At 39.6% G+C, this 13,461-nt stretch overlaps 1 long non-coding RNA gene across 1 annotated transcript in view; it reads left to right on the top strand.

Annotated features, from left to right (window-relative positions):
• LOC309808705 overlaps window positions 1-13,461 on the top strand; it is a 92,262-nt gene that overhangs the window by 65,809 nt on the left and 12,992 nt on the right. The window contains exon 3 of the long non-coding RNA XR_014294782.1: window positions 3,429-3,554. This is a non-coding gene — a long non-coding RNA (uncharacterized lncRNA). The remainder of the gene's footprint in view (window positions 1-3,428; window positions 3,555-13,461) is intronic.

Below are 13,461 nucleotides of genomic sequence, written 5' to 3'. Positions count from 1 at the left end.
AAGAATGAATGAGTCCCCACAATTCTAAGAAGAATTTTAAGACCAACACAGACCCCATATCTGCCAAGGTCTATGACAGAAGTATCCAGAGAAGAAAGCCTGATCTCAGCTAGTGGTAGAGCTGACAGAATTTATCTAGTTTTAATAATTTACAGCTCATCCCATTACATGTAGGCATAGTACCTACATGAGCCATACAATTAAATGTTGACTGAAAAAAAATGCACAACCTAAAAGTTGAGAATTATGTTTTATTTGGAGGACATACTGAGGACTTAAGTCAGGAGACAGCCTCTCAGATAGCTCTGAGGGACTGTTCTGAAGAGGTAAGGGAGGGCACAGGATATTTAGGGGTTTTTGCAAAAAAAAAACACAAACCCGGTAGTTGGAACATCAACATCTAGCTCCCCCAAGGTAGACTGCAGTGTGTTACCCTTCCCTCGGCCTACCCTGGGGCACCCTGAAGGGCCTACGGGTCTGAGTGTGGCCCAGCAAGCCCAGGGGAACCGGTGGGTCCTCAGAGTTCTTGTCCTGAAACTGGCGCTGACGCGATGGGGCCACGAGTCTCTAGACACTTACTGCCATTAAACGAATGCAGAACTGCGACTAAGGCCTCAGGGAACCTGCTTCACGCCTACCCTTCTGGATGCCAAATCAAGACCTTACGTTGAGGCTATGGTCCCCGTTGAGATTCCCCTTAGCTCTAGAGCAGGGCAGGAAGAGCTGCCACCCAGGACCTGGAAGCACCCTCTTTCTTTCGAGAAAACTCTTTTTTTTCTCAGAGCCATGCCTGCAGGGACTAGAAACATGGCAACAACAGTGTTTTTCAGGTTTTTTCCGGCTGCAAGAATGGAGCTTTCAAAATGGGAAAACCAGGCTTTTCGCTATAGACGCCATGTCTAGATTGACACGCAGCCTAAATACGTGTGTTTTCTAACAAGTAAAAGAGACACAAGCTACCCACTGTGCCCTAAACTGAATCAACTTTTTAAAGCAGGGTGTTCTGCGACTAGCGAACGGCCTCAATGAAGGAACGCCTTCGGTCGGCCGAGGGGCCAGTGTATCTTCCAGTATCCGGCAGTGTTACACGAAGAACTGTTCTTCAGTTGAAGTTGCAGTGCAAGCTGAATTTCCCCTTGAGGTATGGTGACCTCATGTATGAGGGCCGGGGAAGAATTGCCTTCCTCCCCTTTGAAGTCCCAAACCACTACACCCAACATGTTTGTCTTTAGTTGAAAGTGGTATTTAAGGTGAGGATTTCAGCCATTTGGGAGATTTACTGAGTTCTCCTGGGTCTCTTCCATGTATACATATTATTAAATTTTGTTTGATTTTCTCCTGTTAATCTTAATCTGTCTCATGTCAATTTAATTCCTAGACTAACCAGAAAAATCTAGAAGGGTACAGGAAACTTTCTTCCTGCCCAACAGGCATTATAGTGCAGGGCACATTGCCTGCCTTTGAAAGCATCTGAACTTCTACACATTGAGAACCCTCTCCTTTCCATGCCCCTTTACCATAGGCATAAAGATTTCTGTGCACATCGAGGCTGAGAAGAACTCCTGAGTCCATCATTGTTTCTCCAGGCAGTCATGAAGACTGTCAGAGAGGAAGAACTTTTCCTCTGCCCTTCTGTAGGCAAATGGAGTAGGGGGTCCCCAAAGAAAAAGAATCAAATATAACTTTTTGACATAAGAGAATCCATTTTAAGCCTAAATCATTTGTGATCTCAGCCTGGTCATGATGCTTGCTCTTGAACGGGTCTCAGTAATTAATGATCTTGTGAAATAAAATTGTCCCTTACCATCTGGTTCTATAAGAATGAAGTCACTAGCCACTGTAGTCTCTGACCTTGACAAAAAAGTTATCACTTGATCTAAAAGAGAACTGGAAATTTTTCTTTGAGCCAAATTTGAGGATTATAACCTGGGAAGAGCATCTCAGAAAACTCTGAAAACTGTTCTGCCCATTAGAAACCCAGGGAGGTGTATAAGTTTTTTTGGAGACAGAGGGCTGTACATCAAATGACATGTTATTGAACGTTTACATAATTCAGATCTAAGTGCCATCCTGCTGGTCATGTAACCCCTTACAAGGTCAAGAAGAAATGTTATCTCTTAAGGAGGGAGTTGTCTTGTTGATGTTAGGAGAATGTTGCTCTTTATGGTTGAGCAAGTGTCCCCGCCTATGGGGGAGGTTTGGTCAATGTATAATGCAGATGCACAATGCACAGTGTGGGGAGAGAGGAGACCAAAGGGCAGAGAAGAGTTTATGTTTAAATTTCTCTTGTCTTGCCATAAAATATAAATTTTGTTTCACAACCTTCAACACACCCTGAATGGAATTCAGGACAGAGATCAGGAATGAGGCAGTCTATGCTCTGGGAAAACCCGGCAGAACAGGCCTTCAGATAGTTAGATAGTTTCAGAAGATTTTATGAGCCCAGTTTCTTTTATCTTCTCATATCTAGAAAAGCACTAAAATCATTAATGGAGACATCTGCTCCTTGTGACTAGCAGCCACCATTTCGTGACTAGCAGCAAATTTCTGCCAAAATGTGTCCCTGATTCCATGTGTCCCCCTTCACCAAAATCACATACATGCTGACCTTCCCCCTAACTCTTTCGAGCAGTTCCTCAGAGCTATCTGAGAGGCTGTTTCCTTGGCTATAGTCCTCATTTTGCCCCAAATAAAACTTAACTCACGACTCTCAGTTTGTGCTTTTTTTTTTTCAGTTGACAGTTTAAAACTTTCCCAATTTGTCTGTTCAAGGAGCCACCGTTTTGGGAAAATCCCTGGTGTTCTCCTTACTTGCTGCAAGTAATAAAGCCTTCCTTCTCCTGCCCTTTGGCTTGGTTGTGTCTTTTGGCTCAACAAAAGAAGTGTTTCAGGTAACACTTTTAGCTGGTCTAAGAATTAAATTGACGTGAGACTGATTAACAGGAGAAAATAAAACAAAAGTTTAATAATATGTATATCTAGGAGTCATTTTTGGCCTAAGCCATTTTGCAATGTAAGCCTGGCCAGGATGCTTGCCGTTGAAAGGGTCTCAGTAATTAATGACCTTAAGGGAACAAAATAATGCAGAATCAAAGGACTGTTTTCAGGTAAAAGAAGTAACAATAACAAAGATAATTGTAAAGACTCCCAGTTCTCTTTCAATGGTAAAGATTAGCCTGATCAACTGGGAACATAAGGAATGATGATATTGACCTTTTCTGACCCTCATGACTTCAGTCCACTAAAGCTTGGACTCTGTGGACCACCCAAACCCCTTCATGAATATGCATATACCCTTAGCTTAAAAATTCCCCAATTTTGCTGTTCAGGAAGACACTGCTTTGGGAAAGACCCCCGGTGTTCTCTTTACTTGCTGCAAGTAACAAATCCTTTCTTCTCCCAATCTTTGTTTTTGTTGTGCCTTTCAGCTTGACACCCACCAAGAGGCAAACCCAGGTTTTTGGGTAACATTAGCTCTTTGGCTGGCAATGAAAATGACATAAGGCAGATTAACAAGAGACAATTAAATTATTATGTGCACATGGGGAATTCACGTAAGTATGAAGAATTCCAAAGACAGCAAGACAAGGTGACATATATATATTCTTGACTAAAGAGAAGTGAAACTGAGCAGGACCCTGTGGGGCTCCTGGGCACTAAAGTCTTTCTGTGTCCCCCATTTCTTGTTTGCAGGGACTAGGCTTCAGCCTCCACAACCTTCCCTGAATTCCAAAGGGTAGGGTCAAATAGTTGCTAATCAGGGAAGGGAGGGGCTGCAGAGACAAGGGAGGAACTGTCAAGAAACAATAGTGCAGCTTTGGGACAAGATCCTGGTTCTGCCTCAAGGGAAACATAGAACAATAACTGAGCTCTTCTACAGAACTAAAACCCCCAACAAATGGAAGATGTTAACTACTTGATGAAGCATCCTTCATTCTAGAGAGAAGGTCACAGTTTGATAACCTTGAGAAGCATAGAAGCTCATCAGGAGACCACTTGAGGCCAGATTAAAGGATTGCAGGCCCTGAACACACCATAATCCTTATCAGCAACCCTGACCTTGAACCATTGCTATAAAACTCCTCACCAAATCCCCCCAGGTTGGGACACACAGTTTTGAGGGCATTAGCCTGCTGTGTCCCCCTTTGCCTGGCAACACAATAAACCTATTCTTTTCTACTTCACCCAAACTCTGCCCCCGAATTCGATTCCATACCAGTGCACAGAAGCCAAATTTCGGCATCAGAAGGAGGTATGGGTCTGAAATTTCAAGGGGAAGTAAGGTAATTCACAGGAAGTTAAAAAGAGTCAATGTTTGGTAAACAAATGTTTGCTGATCCATCCAAAGACAATGAGACACAGAGAGAATTTTTTTTTTTTGTGGTACGCGTGCCTCTCACTGTTGTGGCCTCTCCCCTTGTGGAGCACAGGCTCCGGACGCACAGGCCCAGCAGCCATGGCTCATGGGCCCAGCCGCTCTGCGGCACGTGGGATCTTCCCGGACCGGGGCACGAACCCGTGTCCCCGGCATCGGCAGGCGGGCTCTCAACCACTGCGCCACCAGGGAAGCCCCACAGAGAGGATTTTGATCAAATGGACTTTTCAGTGTTCCTCCTGTTCTACCACACCTAATATTATACTACATTTATCTCTAGTGATAGCTTCTTCCTGGGACAGGCCTCCTGTCTTAAATTATTTTAGGCAGTAAGGGGGAAGTTCAAAGGCTCTTCCTGAGTCTTTTGGGCCTGATTGTTTTCAGCTCAAAATAATCCACATGCCATAGTGGCACATCTTGTGGTGGCCTGCACTTAGACCCATTGGCTCCCACGTGCAAATGAGAACCATGCAATGACTCAGGGAGAGCCCTGAGCACATTATTCAGATAGACACCAACATGATGCAATTTTTCTTCGGTGTGTTCAGTGAGAGAAAGCAATCCAAGAGGCACTGCCCTTTTACTTTGGGGGAGGTTGAAAGTCCCTTCTTGGAAAGGAAAAAGAAGTACTTTTAGAGCATTGAGAAAACCTAAAACCTGTGAGTCAATTTTTTTAAGTGCAGAGTTAATTTTACCCAAATGTGTTTTCTTAAAAATTGCAACCAGTCCAGATCAGTCTCTTCGAGGGGTGTACCAGCTGTGATATTTGCTGACTTTACACTGTTCTGAAGTTGAGGACACCTGCCCTCTACTCAGTTAATGTTTATTTTTATTAACTTTCAAAACTGTTTTAAGTAGGAGATCTTTTACTGGAGCCTGAGGATTGATAACGTTAACCCCTGTGACACTGCTCTGTTACCTCACATCAACCAAAGAATTGTGCAGGAGCTGATCACATACCCTGTGATTCCCCTCCCTCACCTGGTATTTAAAAATGCTTTCATGAAACCCATCAGGAAAGGGGGTTCAGGTGTTTTGAGCACTAGCTGACCTGAACTCCCTGCCTGGCACCTGCAATAAACGCTGCACTTTCCTTCGCCATAACCTGGTGTCAGTAGATTTGCTTTACTGCACGTGGGAGAGCAGACCCACGTTTTTGTCATCAGCATATTTAAATATATTATTATATATTGTAGGCAATGGAGATATTTTACTTCTTTCCTATTGTGCTGTTTTATTTTTTAACTGAGTTAACCATGAAAGTCAATTTTTGTTGATAGAGGAGAAAAGGTACAAATTCATGAGCTATAGTTAAAAATTTAAAGCTTTTAAAATGCTTGTTATTTATAATGAGATTTATATAATAGAGAATTAGGAAATAATTCTGTATTTAAATGGTTCGATTGTGATTGTGGAACATGAAATTGGTAGTCCACAGGACATATACTAAATTTTCACCCTTAGTGATACTGTATTTGTACTGTCCATGTCAAGCTAAAATGTTGTTTTTCAACAATCTTTAGCAAACATATCTTAGTTTTATTATTCAGAGGGAATATAGGAGCTCAATTTGATATAGGGAACTTGAGCATTCCATCAACATGAATTTGAAGAATACACTAAGAATATCTTCTACATTACATTGGAGTAGTGAATTCCTGGTAATTATTTAGGGAATTCTTTTGAAAACTATAGTCACCAGGGGCCAATAATTGAATTCTATTGAAATATAGAGATAGATATTAATAAGAATGGAAAATCATATTTTCATTTTATATTGCCCATATCTTCATTTTATTTGTAGGTTTTGAAAGTTTGCAAGAGAAAGATATCAGAATTTATACTTCATTCAGCAGAATCCCTTGGACCAAATGATCACACACTCAGAATACATAAGTGGAGACATTACTGACTGTGGCCCAGGAGACAAGGACAAGACCTAGAAAAGACACAGTAAATAATGGAGGGAAAGAAAGATTGGAATAGACAGGCATTTCTCTTAATGAAAAATGTTAACAGTAGAATCCTTGAGGGAGAATCTTTGAAAACATTGGATTTCTATAACAATAAAAAATTGAGTCCCAAAGTACAATGAGAAATAACAATAATGAAGAAATAGGATAAAGAAATTATATGTTAACTGGCATACATTCCAGGCGATGATCAGACTCCTGCAGAAACCAGGGCTTTCTGGCCTTTAATTCCCCTTGGGCAGAACCGCAGCGCCCCTGTCCCCAGCCCTCAGCCATCACCTCCAGGACTACAGAGGCAGAGTCCTGGCCCTCAAGTCAGGCTGCCTCACTGACTTGAATGCCCATGGAAAAGGGAACATTGATCCTGACCTGAGACACAGCCCTCAGATGTTTGTAAGCTGGAAAGTCTGCATCAGACTTCCTCCTTGCATCTCTCTAGGGTGAACTAGGGAAAACAAAACGTCCCAAAACCCTTTCCCACAGAAGAAGTCTGGGAAAAAACACATGACGATCTTGGCCTTGGTGCCAGGTGAGGCTGATATAACTAGAGCACACCTTCTCCTGGGTTTGGTACCAGAATCCAGGGCCCTGGTGGGAGGACCTGGGCTCTGCCCTGGGTTCCATGGACACAGACAAGCAAGTGTGATCTCAGCAACCTTCAAGGACCCAGATGTGAGAAAGAGGCAATGAAGACACGATGGCTGCTTCAGGGTGGCTTGGTGTCAGCCTAGAACAGCTGGACTTCATAAGGAATAACACACTGTGGAGGGAAATAATAAAGAATTTATAATAGGAACAGAAAATAGTTTTATTTGAGCCAAGCTGAGGGCTATAATCTGGGAGGCAGCCCCTCAAAAGGCTCTAAGGAGCTTCTCCACTGAAGCATGGTAGTCTTGTACTTTATCAGAACAAAGAACATACATCCAACATGACAGGGGTCTATTCCTTGAAGATTTCAAAAGAGACAGATTGAGGACATGTCTAGTGAGACAGTGGGATCCTGGCACGTGGGAAAGGAGCCTCGTCTTCGAGAGGGTGTGAACATGGGCATCGTAAGAAGGGAGTCACTTATCCTTCTTTTTGAATCAGGCATTTCTTTTCCTTAATGGTTAAAGCAGATGTGCTCTGTGTGCTTGACAGGCTCTTTCAGTTCACACAAAGTTTACACTGAACCATGTATAAGCCTAAATGACTTCCCCATACCTCATTACGTGAAAAATTTCTCCCTCAACACTATAATTTGGGGCTTGACTGATCTTGGCGATAAACCAGACACATAATACCCTCAGCTATCTAGGCCTCTCCACCTGCTGATCCTGCTGTATCCTCCCCCCAGGGCACAGCAACACAAGAGGGTGTCAGGTGAGGGGTTTGGGACTCAGAGAACTGACTCCCGAAAGTGTTTCTGTTTTCCAAGATAAATAACAATACAGTTTGGATTCTAAAAATCATCCAAATAAGTGAAAAAAAAAAAGCTAGAGCAACAGTGAATCACAGCGTTTTTCATAAGATAAATGAATGTTATATAATGAAAGAGTAAATAGAGCCCAGAGACTTTACTATGTAAAATTAAAATGGAGTTCAGTAGTGTTTAAAACACATCCAAAGGTCACATTTATGAGCTGCAAGTCCAGCTGTATTCCACAAGAATTTAGGCAAATGCATGAAAGATGAGTTATGAGTAAACACTATCCCCAAACTGTGGGTGTGGGGAAACTCATCCTAGCACTTTGTGCAGAACTAATACATTGCAACCATATCTGGTTTCAAAACTGATATTTTCTGCAACTAAAAAGGCAGAAATAAGCTAAATAAGCTACCTATCCCCCCTTTGTCCTTCAGTTATTAATTAAGACTCCTATTTCTTCCTCTCTTATCTATTTTTTAAATTCCAATTTCAAATGCCAAAATATTCAGCTATTATATATGATATTGTTCTCTTAATTTAGTCTCTACACAGCCTGAAATTTCTTTTTAATTTCCCTATTATATAATTAGTTTTATATTCATCAATTATGTGATATTTCCAGCAGGTACTGAGCTTTTATGCTCCAAATGTATGCCCTTCCATACTTTAATGCACATAAATATACTTTATACTTTTACATCAATTTAAAAGGTAATCTATTGAGCGCAAATTCTGTCTTCAGCATTTTGTTGGGGTCAGCAGTGGGGAGAGAAAATGTAGAAGAAGGAAAAGACATGGCTTATTGTTCTCAAAAGAAGTTACAGAGAAACCTCTGACTTCCTTATCAAAAGGAGGCCCATTTCTTTTTCAATGTCTTTTCTTTTTTTTTTTAATTTATTATTTATTTATTTATTTATTTATGGCTGCATTGGGTTTTCGTTGCTGCGCGTGGGCTTTCTCTAGTTGCGGCAAGCAGGGGATTCTGTTCGTTGCGGTGTGAGGGCTTCTCATTGTGGTGGCTCCTCTTGTTGCGCAGCACGGGCTCTAGGCTCATGGGCTTCAGTAGTTGCAACATGCGGGCTCAGTAGTTGTGGCTCGCGGACTTAGTTGCTCCACGACATGTGGGATCTTCCTGGACCAGGGCTTGAACCCGTGTCCCCTGCACTGGCAGGCGGATTCTTAACCACTGTGCCACCAGGGAGACCCTCAATGTCTTTTCTATTGACTTCAAATCTATCAGGCTTTAAAATTATTTGTGTGTGTGTGTGCTCATATTCTGACTGTCTCTCACAGCAGATTGTGAGTTCTGTGAAAGTGAGGCAGGGGATAGATGGGCCCCAGGGTAAGCAGCAGGAGTTCATTCCCTCTGGACAGAAACTCCAAAATATCAATAACAGGGCAATCGAGAAAGGAGGCTGTGCCCTGCCCAGATAAGAGATAAAAGACTAGATGTTCCTCATTCTCGTAGTCAAGGAGACCTTCCCAGCGACACATGTGCAGAAGGGTTCCTTGGAGGTCAAAAAGGGAGAGGGCACCACCCCATAGTAAGTGATGTCAACTACCCATAGGCCTCTTCGCTAGCATCCATCTTGGCTAAGAGATGCACATGAACACGGGAGGACCCTGAGGTATACCAAATATGGACTCAGAACCAGGCAAAGCAAGATGATTGGTCAAAGGAAACCTGGAAGAAATTCCCCATAAAAGTGATTCAAACTACCCTGCGAGCGCAACTCTCTCTCTGAGCCCGCCCATGTGTCTATCCACATGTATTCTTTGTCCTCCTAATAAACACTTTACTTGTTTCACTACTTTCCATCTCTGTGGAAATTCATTTCTACACAGCAGACAGGCCAGGACCTTGTCACTGGCCACCAGTCCCTGGTGGTCTAGTGGCTAGGATTTAGTGCTTTCACTGCCCCGGCCTGACTTCAATCTCTGGCCAGGGACCCAAATCCTGCTTCAAGCAGCTGCAGGCTGAGGCCACCTGAGATGAAAACAGGGGCAATGTTTATCTTGTTTAAGGTCATGTCTTGTTAAAAAACAAAATTCAACTGAGTAAATTTGAAAATCTGATTGGCCTTATTTGATGCTTTATGAATTGGGCAGCATCTCATCTAGTAAATAGAAGAGCACTTTGAGAAGTTACACAGAGTGGAAGGTTTTTATAGAAAGGAGGGTGGGCAAGAAAGTCATTAGCAAAAGAAAAAAAGGTTATTTGGGACCAGTACTATCTTCTCTTTGTAGGGAAGGGAAGCCTTGAGTTTTATCTTGCAGATTGCCTCTTCTTCTTGGGTTGGGGGAGATGGAGAGGGCCCCTGTGATAGATTACCACATTGGTGCTGACCAGAAGATTCCAGATTTCAGAATTAAGATAACATTTCTGGTGAAGGTCGAAATTGCAAGTAGGTTAGGTATTAAATATATGCGTGGTATCGTGGGCTTCAGCACAAATGAAACCATTTTGTGTCAGTGGTTTTCCTCCTTAATAGTCCCTAATGCAGAACTAGCAGAAACACAACAAAGATTTGTGAAAAAGTAAATGAGTGCCTAACTCAGTTGGTCAACTGGTGTAAAGAATGTGGTATAAGAATAAAAAGATCTAGAGAGCAGATGAAAGAAGCTTTTGTTTATATTTTTAAAAGGAATGTCTTCTGTGTTTTCAAATTACTGCAAATCTAATCAGCAATGTTGATGTGACTATTAAAAATGATGCTTTTTGAAAGGTTAGAGAAAGGAAAAACAAGAAAAAAATAAGGATGTTTGGCATTCTGGATGTTGGCTAAATGGCAGTTTAATCACTAAGAACATATTTTATTCTATTGTCATGATATAGATGTAATATATGTAAACATATATTATTTATATGTCATACATAATATATATTTCCTTTTAATCACCCCTACTGGGGTACAATTTACATACAACTGATAGCACTCATGTTAAGTGTACAGCACAGTTAGATAAATTTTGACAAGTATATACAGTTGTGTAATCACTACCACAATCATGATACAGAAAATTTCCATTACCCAGAAAGTTTCCTTAGGCTCCTTTGTGGTCAATCCTCACCTTCCTACAAAAGTGATATGATTTGCTTTCAGTGACTATAGTTTTCCCATTCTCAAATTTACATAAATAGAATCTAACAGTGTGTATTTGGTTCCTGCTTTCTTTCACTCAGCATGTTTTGAGATTCATCCATGTATGTATATTAATATTTCATTCCCCTTTATTGCTGATGTGAATTACTCATTCACTTGATGATGAACATTTGAGCTGTTTACAGTTTGCAGCCTTAACCTTTATGAAACCATCGGGATTTCCATTAGAATTCTTTAATTTCTTACCCAATTCAATGGTATGATTTGAAAGTTATCAGAAACCTGCACTTGTCAGAAAGTCTTTAGTATGAATCTTCCTGAAGATGAAGCATTTTTGCAAAAGCATCTATGAATGATAAAAAGACTTAAAAAGACACAGTTAAAGAGCTGGTTAAAATGCAATTGACAAAAAAATTTTTGTTTACTTCTGTAACATACAAATTTGACATATTCAAATTTTAGAAATTTTATTTAATTTCATATAACATAAGAATATCTATATTAATGATATTTAGTATAATCTAAATGTATAACCTAAGAAGGTTGGAGATACATTTATCCCTAATCAATTGACAGTGCCTCCCATAACATACCAAATAATCCTAATTAGTTTAATATCTCTCTTTGAGATGACTTAGGGGTCCTCTGAAACATCCCAAAGCTATCTAGAGGTCAAAATATCTTTAATTAGGATTCTATCCTTGAGAAATTTATCCAAAATGTTAAAAAGTTTCAAGACACTTGGTCAAATAGGATTACAGATCACTGTGAAACAATGCTTATCCATTTAACTAAAGTTACAATGAAAGATTTTAAAAGCAAGTACAGAAAGTTATAACAGATTATTTAAAAGGTAAAGAAAATTTACCATCTGTAATCAAAAGCAAATCAATATTCCAAGAAAACTTTTTTCTCTTAACAGAGAGAGAAAAAAAATTTAAGTTTTTGTACCACTTTACTTTTAATCTTAAAATTCATTTACTCAATTAAATTCATTCTAATCTTAGTGAGTCCTGACAACACATAGAATTTCTTTCTAAAGATTACTTTTTCCCCAGAAATCTACAACTTTCTATATTCATATTAACTTGCCCTTTATTTTATTTCCTATTTAGAAATAACCAACTTTAAGAGAAAATTACTTCCTTTTTCTTTAACAAAATAAATTCCTATTCTTCATACCTTCTTTTAATGAAAACACACATCCTATTACCCTGTATACTAAAATGTTCTCCTTATTTCTAGTGGCTTTAATTACATATTTAATTAGAATTCTCAAGTCTTAAAAACCTAAATTCCTAGTGAAAATTAAGAAGTAAGCAATTATGAGCTGTTCTTTACATTAGCATTCTGTAGATTGGCAAATTTATAAATAAATGCTATTTATAATTTCTAAAAATATGTGCTTTCTTATGGAAAATGTCTCAGTGTGACACCAAACATATTTATTAATAGTCTTAAATATCTTTACTTTCTCTGTAAAAGGAAGCCAATGTTTAGTAATTAATATTTCAGTATATTATTTTATTTGAAAAAGACCTCGATATTCAATGAATTCTCATCATTTAGCTTAATTTAGTTAAACTCTAAAATTTCAAGTTACTAAAACGTCCAGAAAAGCTATTTTTAAGTAGGCATTCCTAAAACATAATTATTCCCAGAGTTCACCTAAAAACTCTTGTCTCATTTACCTCTATTTTATTCACTTGTTCTCAAAAATTATGTTTAGATTACCCAAGAAAACTTTATGAGACATTAGACCAAGTCAGCCATTATCCCAAATTTAATATTGAATATTTTTCAGATCACATGAATCTGAAATTCATTCAAGTTAGTTTCTTTTATATTTCTGAGAATTTCTGTAAGTGCTTAATTTCCTTTAAGTCAATTAAATAGAGCTCATTTACAAACTAACTTTGATAATACCATCCAAAGGAAAAGAGATATATTTATAATGTACACATGGACATACATACATTCCAGACAAACAGAGATCTCACAGTTTTCCTGCCTGAGTTTAAAAAGGACTCTTCTCCCTTTTTTTCCCCCCCTCAGTCTCAGGAATTGGCGATGGTATAGACAAGAGTGAGTGAGAGTACATTAGAGCCCAGGGTAGAACATTTATATTTCAAAGGCACAGGGGGAAAAATGTAAGTTCCTCCTAGTAAGATTTGTTTCCTTCTGGTCAGAATAGTGAAGAGATACTTTTAACAAGCCAGCTTTTTCATTCGCAAAAACAAGTTTTAGAATGTCAAAAAGTGCCCCATCTGGGTCATTATTCTCCAGAGCCTAAAGAATACTGTGACCACATGATTTTAGAAAAATATCACCTTCTCCTTTTCATGGGTACGAGCCCATGAAACTAAGAGCTAAGAATTTCCCGATTCTGCAAAATACACCGTAGGGAATATAAGATGAAACAGAGCTCTGATTACCCATTCTCAGTTGTTTATGGCTGGTAATCTTAAAATCTCAAACAAACAAACAAATGTAGTCTCTCAGGGTTTCAAACTCCTCAGCCCAAAAGGGAAAATCCCAACAAATGGTTAGCCACTGACAGACCCAAATGGCTAAGAGAATGAATACCCTGGTATTATCACA

This window comes from Mesoplodon mirus (assembly GCF_964341445.2).
Source record: "Mesoplodon mirus genome assembly, chromosome: 7".
In the NCBI taxonomy this organism is placed as follows: domain Eukaryota; kingdom Metazoa; phylum Chordata; class Mammalia; order Artiodactyla; family Ziphiidae; genus Mesoplodon; species Mesoplodon mirus.
This window is presented reverse-complemented; position numbering and strand designations above follow the sequence as displayed.